The sequence below is a fragment of the Sapajus apella genome, unplaced genomic scaffold (genome assembly GCF_009761245.1).
Source record: "Sapajus apella isolate SASKATOON/1434 unplaced genomic scaffold, GSC_monkey_1.0 scaffold17, whole genome shotgun sequence".
NCBI lineage: Eukaryota > Metazoa > Chordata > Mammalia > Primates > Cebidae > Sapajus > Sapajus apella.
The window spans coordinates 22,476,310-22,486,425 of record NW_022436957.1 but is presented as its reverse complement, the minus strand read 5'-3'; the positions used below and the strand labels follow the sequence as shown (position 1 = coordinate 22,486,425).

The 10,116-nt window shown below is 36.2% G+C and overlaps 1 pseudogene; it reads right to left on the bottom strand.

Moving 5' to 3' along the window:
- Positions 1 to 427: 427 nt before the first annotated feature.
- On the bottom strand, positions 428 to 2,189 carry LOC116556589 (annotated as a pseudogene).
- Between the last annotated feature and the right edge of the window lie 7,927 nt (positions 2,190 to 10,116).

Below are 10,116 nucleotides of genomic sequence, written 5' to 3'. Positions count from 1 at the left end.
GGCCCCACCTTCCCTGGGACTGGGGTAGTCGGTCACCGAGCCTGCCATGCCCAGCCCCTCTTTCCCACAAAGAGTATTTTGGGGGAGGGGATCATGGGCAGAACTGGAGGCAATGAGGACGAACATTTGGTGCCGGTAGCAGCAGCAATGATGGATGTCGAAGAATGGAACACTGAACAAAAACATCACAACTATCCAGAGGTAGTTTGTGATCAGAGGAAAAATGAAAGTAGAACCTTGGTAGGGCAGGGAGGAGCAGAAGGGTTTGGAGTGGGCATCGTGAGCTCATTGCTATTGGTGCCCCGTCTGAGGAGGGGGGAAATTAGCTAGTGGCAGAAGCAAAGTAGGGTTGGAGGGAGCGGGCCCCAGCCCACCTCAGGTGGAGGCCATAGTGCTCGTGGGCTGCACCTGGACAATAAATGACTGCATCTCCATCACCGCAATATGAGCTCAGATCCCAGGTGGAGGGCAAGGGGGCTGGGGCCACATTGAAGAGGGTGTAGGGAACTCACACCCCTCCTGCCTTCCTGTAGCCAAAGGTGGCTGTCCAACTTAGTGCAGGGACTAGGGAAGGCAGGGAAGGATGAAAGGTGTGAGCCGCATATGCTGACAAAGACAGTTTGGCTGGCGGAATCCTGGGGGCCAGCACCTGCCTCTATTGACCGCACCTGCTACTGCGAGGGCACTGGAGGAGGGCGTTCCAGGATGAGATGGGGCTGGGCCCCTTTTATGGCCAGGGGAACCCTCTCAGGTCCCACTATGGGAAGCCAGAGTGAACAGTGGAGGAGCAGAGAGGGTGCCTGCAAACCAAAAGCTCAGAGAGCGATCTCCCCACCACCAAGGTAGTGGGAATGCAGCAGGTGCAGGGTGCGGTTAAGTGGGACGTTAGCCTTGTACGGGAGGGCACGTGTATATGCGTGGGTGGGAGGAGCTGGGAACTGAGGGCACGGGAAAACTTCCCCACTCAGCCCATGGGGACCCTGCAGCGGCTGTTGTGCTGTGTAGTGTGGTGGCGAGGGCACAGGTGGAAGATGGGGGTGGCGACTGGAGGCAGTAGTGACGGTGAGCTTGGGGAAGGGGCAGGGGTGGTGGGAGCGGAGCAAATCTGTCCAGTTCCAGAAGGAAGCTGCTCCTCCAGTGAGGAGCAGGTAGCACGCACAGTCACTGCTCCTCCACCAAAGACTGCTGTGAGATGTCCTCTTCTTCCTCCTTCTCCAGTCTTTTGGGTCTGCCCCTTGGTTTCATTCCTGGAGTTGTGGTGGTTTCCCGAGTCTTGGCAGTGCCCTTGTTTTTGCTTCCGTTTGGTCGGCCCCGAGTTCTCTTAGGTGTTGGCACTTCGCTGGGCTCCTTCTCATTCCTTACCAGCGTTGTCCGGGTCTCACAGAGGGCAGCTTGCTTGGCCTGCCCCGACCCCGCTTGTCATTGCCATCCTTTTCCTACTTGGAGGCCAAGGACGGGCTGAACTTCCAGCTCCAGTGCTCATCTTCCCTTCTCTAAGGAGCAGGTGGAAAAGTGATGGCTGGGATGGCCTTGTTGGAGCCACGCCAGCGCCAGAAATAGCCCCAGCTTGGAATCCTAATTAGAGGAGACTAGTGCACTATTTTTTTTTTAAGGCACTTGACTACATGATTATAGTACCCTAATCAAATTAACCTGACAATTTTTCACGTAAGGCAACATCAACTGAAGATTTTGCTCAAGTCATTCCTAGAAAAGATCTGCCTTGTTGGGTGCAGACAACTACTATGAAATTTAAAAATACCTATACATTTATTGACAGGTATTCAGCTGTAATGTGATGACTTAAAAAAAGAAAACAATTTATTTTGCCTGTTTAACAATCACAGAAGCAGACTCTGAGACAAGGTTTAGTTTGCAGGACCAAAACATGTGGAAGGGAAGAAAACAAAGCAGGCCTGGGAATAGAAAAATGTCGGGTTCTGAGGCAGGTCTATCAAAAATCTCAACTCACCTCATGGGGGAAATTCTGGAATTAGACCAGTTCTTCAGAATTGTCCCCTATGGGCCTGAAGATTGGATCTTAATGCCTGCATTTTGAGCAGTCGTTGGATCTGGGATGCCAGAAATGGGCATGACATTGAGCTGGGCTGCTGGAACAGTACCTGAAAAGTTGGAGAGCAGCTAGGGCAACAAGTTCTTCCTTGAAAGGGAACTATCACCCTGTTCATTACAACGTGATAGTTGGATAAAAATCACATTGCAATATCTACATAATTAAAGTAAGTTTTGAGATTAAACAATAGAGAAATGAGACACCTTTATTTTATATTGTAAAAGAAATGTTCATGTATAGGTGAGCTTAACTGACTTATGAAAAGCAGATATTCCTCTTACAGGAAATTTTTGCAAAGGAATGCATTAAAGACAAAAAAAATGTTCTAAATCAAAACCAAAATGTGACCTCAGTAGTGTAGTGGACCTGGAAAAGTTGCTTTTGTAGTGGTGCTCTTTTAGTATACTTTAAAACAAAGACTTTTTATTCATTTGATGACATCTTGCTAAAAATGTGTTATATGTGCTATTTTATAGTCAAAGTGAGATGAGTAGCTTTCACATTTTTTAATGACCTTTGGACAACATTTTGACCACATTGTATATTTTACTAAATTATCAGTATGTATACAAGACCTCCTTAAGAGAATGGATCAAACTGATTTGGGAAGTGACTGTAGGGACATATATGCTAAAAGGTTAATTTGGAGAGATTCTACACTTAGCTAAAGAGAAACAAAAGTATAGTTGAGAAAGACCAAGATGCCTATTGAGATGAGGGTTGAGCCAAGGATATGGAAACGAAAGGAGAGTGAACAGTGTTAAGAATATTAGAAAGACAGATGAGAAACCTTCTTAAGGATGGTCATCGAGCCTAAAAATATATGATGATGCACTGAGTTTATAGTATACTCAATTGAATATGCTATATGCATTTGTACAATTAAAATTCTTTAAATCTACTTTCTTTATGTTCATTGCATCATTTAACATTTATTTGTTGTCTACTAGATTGTAAACTCTTAAACCAGGGAGGCAGAAGTTTCAGTGAGCCGAGATCGCACCATTACACTCTAGCCCTGGCAACAGTGTGAGACTCTGTCTCAAAAAAAAAAAAAAAAAAGGGAAATTTTAAATCTTAATTTTTTTATTCTGCAATTAAATGGTGGATGTAGAAGTCAGCAGAAAAGCCCAGTATATTAATAATTTCCCATTTCTTGAGTGTACCTTAAACTTAATTGAGCTCAAGTTTACTGTATTTTTTCCTCCTCTAGTTGCTTTCACACTTTGAAAGATAGTAACAAAATTATTCTTCTCAGACATTTCTGGTAAGATGTATATCTTTAATATTGGATTGTTTTACAAAGAGTTAAGCCTAGAAGTTATTTGAGGAAATGAAGATATAAGAATAATACAATGGATTTTGGGGAGCGGGGGGAATGGTGGGAGGGAGATGAGGGATAAAAAACTACACATTGAGTACATTGTACACTGTTCGGGTGATGTGTACACCAAAATCTCAGAATTCACTTCTAAAGAGCTTATCCATGTAATGAAATACCACCTGTTCCCCAAAAACTATTGAAATTAAAAAAATTTTTGAAAGGCCACCTCTGTCCTGATTTGTATAGTAAACATATCTTGTCATACAGTAGTGACATAACATTTTCTTAAAAATATTTTGATCAAAGACTACTTTTAACTGCTTTATTTGAGATGCTGCTAAAGACTGCTTAACAGAAGGCTTCTTCTACTAAAAAGGATGGCAAATAACTGAAATAATCTGACTCCCCTCATTTTACAGAGGAAAAAAATGAAGTCCAAGAAGGGAAAGGACTTTCTTGTTTTAAAATTGACAAATAAACATTGTACATATTTGTAAACCAAAAATAAAATTCTAAGGCTCCCCAACCATCTGAATGGACTTCCTACTCAACCAGGGCTCTTAATATTTAACCTGTGAGACTGGTTCAGGCCATGAAGGGAAGTGGGGTTGAACGTGGCTCATTATACCTCTCTGGCATTAACATCAACACAGACTTAAAAATCTGATAAGAAACATTTTGCAATGTATTCTCTCTGAAGCCTGCTAGCTAAAAGCTTCATGTGCATGATACAATTTTGGTCTGCACACCTATTTTCTTAACACAGACATTCATTTCTGTTTGATCCCAGGTATTTAGACAAACTGAATCAATTGTCAACCAGAAAATGTTTAAATTTACCTATAGTCTGGAACCCCCTACCACTTGGAATTGTCCTGCCTTTCTGAACCAAACCAACGTCTTTCTTAAATGTATTTGATTGATGTCTCATGCCTCCCTAAAATGTGTAAAACCAAGCTGCACCCCGACTGCTTTGGGCACATGTTCTCAGGACCTCCTGAGGGATGTGTCACAGGCCATGGTCACTCATATTTGGCTCAGAATAAATCTCTAAAAATGTTTTACAGAATTTGACTCTTTTCATTGGCATATTTATGGTGTAAAAAAACAGCAAACAAAAAAGAGTAGAAGTTACTTAGAATTTCCAGATAGCCTTTCTTTTTTTAAGAAATTGTGATTTTATTTTTATTTTTTAAAACCAATATACTTTCTTAATTTTATTTTTTCAGGAGTATAGGTTTATAAAGATCTGAATACCAAACACTAAAAGTTTAGTGAGGGAACAGATAAACTATATTTTTCACTTTTCTCATTCTTAATATTTTATAGTGCTCTTGAAGTAATTTAAGTTCACCTGTGGTAATTAAGTTTTACATAGCTGGCAATAAGACAAATGAATATTGTTTTCAAATGTTTTGTGGCAGTAAAGATAAAGATATGTAGGCATTTAATAGATTAATGCCTACATAATCATCTCATTCCCTAAATTGTAAGTGAAGATTAATTATAAGTATGATATTAGATGACAGGAAAAGAATTTGACTTTTATTTGGGAAAATGTTTATGAAGCTGGAAACTGTTACTTCTGAAGTATTGCTGTTTCTTGCTTTTTTCTAAGTGAACTGGATATATAAGCAAATAGCTACTTTTAGGATTCAGGTAAATGAAATAATGTATTTTTTCTACACATTTTGAACTGCCAGCTCCCCAGCAAAAATTGATTGAGGTACTTTGATTAATTATAAACATTAACATTTTAGAGAATATCTTTTTAAATTAGCATGCAATAATTTAAAAGATTTTCTTAAGGAGCTATAACTTGCATTTTAAAATATGATATGTTTAATTCCTATACTTGTTTGTATAAAGTAGCACAGTAATACCATTAAAGAAAATAAGCTTAATATATATTTTTTTGCTGATTGAATTGGCTTGGATACATGCATAATGTATGTTTTCACCAGAAAGTGAAACTGTCTTTTATTGAAATGTTTATAAGGGATAGAATACTACGCAGAATGTTACATGGTACATTAATATGCTAGATATTTTTAGTTTAGTATAGTTCTCAAAATATTTATTACAAAATTGATACAACTGACTCCCCTGACCATTTAGTTGAATTGTGTTAATATAAAGTAGAACCCTTGCAATAAATTAAGCATCTTATAATTTTGGTGAAAATCCAACTAGTTTCTTGTTAAAAACAAATGGAAAAGTCAGTTTAGTCAGAGATGTACAGTTCAATTAAATTAAATAAACAGTGACAGTAATTTCACTTGGATATAATCTCCCTGAGGAATTGTAGAAAATTTTATAATTGCTTTAGGATTCAGATATCCTAACCTGTGAAACATGAAGATAATATATACCTTTCCTGTATATGCTTTCTAACCATTTTGAAAACATGGAACTTAAAGTATTGCTTTTTGCTGTAAACCTGCCTGCTTTGAAATCTTAATTCATATTTTGAATTTTAGTCATTCCCAATATACTGGCATGGTGGCTTTATTTTACTTGTTAATCCTGAAGAGAACAGAGAAGAAATTTAATGCACATTTTGGAACCATACACATTATTTTAAAATTATTAAAGTTAAGAATAACTATGCCCATTCTCCTAAATAAACTGCATACAGCTTGTTTTTCTGCCTCTCTTTAAGCTTGATTACATCTCTGCACAATTAAAGAAATGAGCTTTTAATTGGACTTCCTTAATTGGAAATTTGTTGGTTGGAGAACACAACTGCTCATTTGTTCCTTAAGAGTCAGTTAGGTCTGATCCATGTCAATACAGTATGAAAGAATGAAGAAGATTTGAGTGGTCTCTGCAAAAACAATGTAATCCTGATTGCAAGTTTCTAAATTACAAATGATTTCTTGATTAGTCATGTCTAAACCTGTTATTTTATAGGTGCCTTCTTGATGTCTGGTGGTATTAGGAAAACATCTATGAATATAATTAATTCGAACTACCTTTATAAAGATAATGGTACTATGGTTTATTAAAATTAGAAATATGCTCATTTATAAAAATTAAAATATTAAAAAAAAAGTAAAAGTGTAATAATTTTTCAAATTAAATTCATAGTACCTGTGCTCTTTTGAAACTACAAAGTAATACAATTACATTTATGTTTATGTAACCAGTAAAATAAATTGAAAAGGAACATGGAATAGCAGAGGTTAAGGTAAATGTTTAGTTTTAAAATCATAATGAAATAACTAATTAAAAAATAGATTTTCAAAATTATTAAGAATTTGGAGCCATTTTATTTTAATACATGTTTATGTTTCAAACTAGATTATACATTTTGGCAGGTTCTGTGAAATTTGAGAAAGTTAGCATTCAACCCCTAAGTTATTCCAACTTTCCCTTTACTATCTCTAGCTTTTATTCACTTATAATATTTTTTGCTATGGTCAGCTTCTGTATCATTTATTTACCTTCTTTTTACTATTAAAATAGCATCAATTGTTTATTAATTTATTTCTCATCACCATGTTTGCAGGAGTTCGCTCAGTGTGGTGGGAAAAATTATAGAGAAAGATGGAAAATTTTTTGAAAGGCCGGAAGGTTTTGCCAAAGCTTTGGTAAAGAGGTTATAGCTGAAGGTAGCCTAATACTCTTACCCTGAGCTAATTGCAAAGAGCAGGTAAAAAAAGGAATGTATGGGAGTTTATCTAAATAGCTTGTTGTCCTAAGACTGACCTTTGATCATCTGAGAGCAGAACTGCTCTCTACTTATGGGGTCGGCAATGCTAATTACACACTAATGGTGTTTACTCGAGACCTTTGTCATTAAATCTGTACTAAATAAATGCGGAGCCTCTCTGGCTGATCAGGGTGGCACAGTGGGACCCGCTGTTTGCTCAAGCCCCCTGGCTGCACTCTCTCAGGCCAAAAAGCTGTGTCAGTGTATTTTTTCATCTATCACTTGGCCAGAGTCTGCCGGTCAGACATGACACACGTTTGTTCTGTTTACATCATTCCTAATTTCTTTATTTTAAATTATACAGCCAATTAGTTGAATCTCGTGATCAAGTATCTTTTTTATTTGAGTTTTACATATAAAAAGAAAGCTGTATTATCTGGTAATTATATGCCTTAAAATATTTTATATTGTTTTATCACTTGAAGAAAAACTGCTGGATATAACATTTTTGAAACATAATCTTTTTCTCAAACTGGAGTAACTTGCTCCATGCTGAGTTCAATGCTGGTCTGTAGAAGGCTGAGGTCAACATACTTCTCACCACCATTGCATGACTTGTATTTCCACAACTGATGTCTACTTGAATAGTTTTTAACATGCTAGATGTTCAGTAGTTTGCCACTATGTGATTTGGCATTTAACATTTCATTTCATTGTTTTCTGGAGATGATGTTTCCTTTTGGTATACACATTAAAACCTTTACTGAAGATTTATTACCTTTTACATTTAAATATTTTTTGTTTGATTTGTCTCTCATATTTATCATTCCTACATTCCCTGATTATTCTTCAGGTTTGATCTTTTCTAGTTATTTTGGTAATAACCTTCATATTGTTTGGCTGTGTCCCCACCCAAATCACATCTTGAATTGTAGTTCCCATAATCTTCATGTGTCATGGGAGGAACCCAGTGGGAGGTAATTGAATAATGGGGATGGTTTCCCCCATTCTATTCTCATGATAGTAAGTTCTCATGAGATCTGATGGTTTTATAAGGGGCTTCTCCCTTTGCTGACTTCTTTTTCTTCTCTTTTTTGCTGCCATGTGAAGAAGGACATGTTTGCTTCCTTTATACCATGAGTGAAAGTTTTCTGAGACCTCCCCAGCCCTGCTGAACTGTGAGTCAATTAAATTTCTATCCTTTTAAAATTTCCCAGTCTTCAGTACGTCTTTATTAGCAGCACAAGGATGGAATAATATAAACGTCAATTCTGCTAATTATTTTCTTGTTTATGTTTTCAGTCATGCCTGTTCCATTTGTATTGCTTCTAACATGTCTTATCTCTGAAGAATGTCTTTTTTTCCCCTTGGTTTCTTAGAGCTCTAACAGCTCAAAATTTATTTTCTTCGCCCTAGTGATGTCTTTATTTTATACTTTAAAGCATTTAAACACAACATTAAATGCTTTTGTGTGGTTTTTTAGGAAACAAAAATCTTGTCACTAATTTATTTAAGATAATGAAAAGTTATTTGTTGAGCTGCCTTATTTGTTATGTTGTATTTCCTCTTTTGGTGTACATTCTTTGTGTGTGTATGTGTTTGTGTGTGTGTGTGTTTGTGTGTATATGTATGTTTTATGTATAATTCCTGCAGCATTCATTCTTCCAATTTCAAGAGCCATGGCTACTAACTAAATTTTTTTGTGCATGTTGTCCTGGAATAATTTTTTATACAGTTTGGCCTTTGGAAAGTATTATGGGCCTTACACAAATGTCACAGGGAGTGTTAATAACAGAAAAACATTTGTGTATGGAGAAGAGTATTGAGTACCACATTTCCCATACCCAATAAAGTTATAAATCCATGAACTGATTTTTAAAACTATTTAAATATCCTTACACAAATATCATGAAAACAAAATAGAGTAAGTATTGTTAGACATTTAAATGCAGATTATAAAGGTAGTCAACTTATTTATATGTGCAATCATAATCAAGCTTAATATGTTGATTCTCAATTATTTCCGATATCTTAATCATATACAAATTGTTCCCATGATAATAAAGTTATTACTATAAATATAATTAATATTAAAATAGGAATCTTTAAAATTGGCATTTTAGGAATATTTTTAAAGCTTTGATTTATCTAAAGTTATAGGCCTCATACCTTTTTGAAATATAAAAACATATCTCTAGAGTTAAAGTAGGATCCTATCTCAAGATATAACCATTTTTCTTACAGGGAGACTCAAGGTGTAGTCATTCAGTTTTTGAGGAGATACAGAGTTTTATTATTCTTTTATAAGAGGTCAATTAACTAAACAAACAGCTTTCTCACTTCTCCAGTGAACTCTGTACTGCTTTGCTGTATAAATTATGTAGGATTTTATACATAATGCACATATACATATATAAATTTTAAAGAATTGCTTTATTTCTTTAATAGCTCTATATATGTCTCTACCTACCTACAGTTAACAGAAATATTGACAGACCATAAAGAAAAAGAGCACTGTATCAAACTAACCATAGATGCTAATTCTGGCCAAGACACAGGATCTAATTTTATCTTTGAGAAATATTCAAACCTGAACCAACATTCACTGGCTGAACCCCTTCTTGAGTCAAAGCTCATTACTACATCAACTGGACTTTACAAATCCATACATGATTTTAGATTTTGGTGTTTCCCCCTATTCACATGGCCGTCAACGTTTTATCTGGGAATATCTTTCTTCTTTTAAAAGTTATCTCTTTGTACCTTATTAGCAATTTATTTTAAGATGTTAGGTTATCTAGATATTTCTGCTTTAAGAAAATGATATACTGTATTTATGTACTCGGTTCTTGTCTCTGGAGTTTTGCAACTCATTGCGGTATTTTCATGTGTCAAGTCATTACATGTGAACATGAACAGCAGTGCTGATTATTCCTCCTGATTTTTTATGGTGTCATAATATTCCAGAATTAGGTGACTTTCCTACAGTTCCTTATAGTGACTATCCTTTACTTAAAGGAGACAAAAATGTATATAGCAATGCTTAATTTAAAAAAGAAGAAA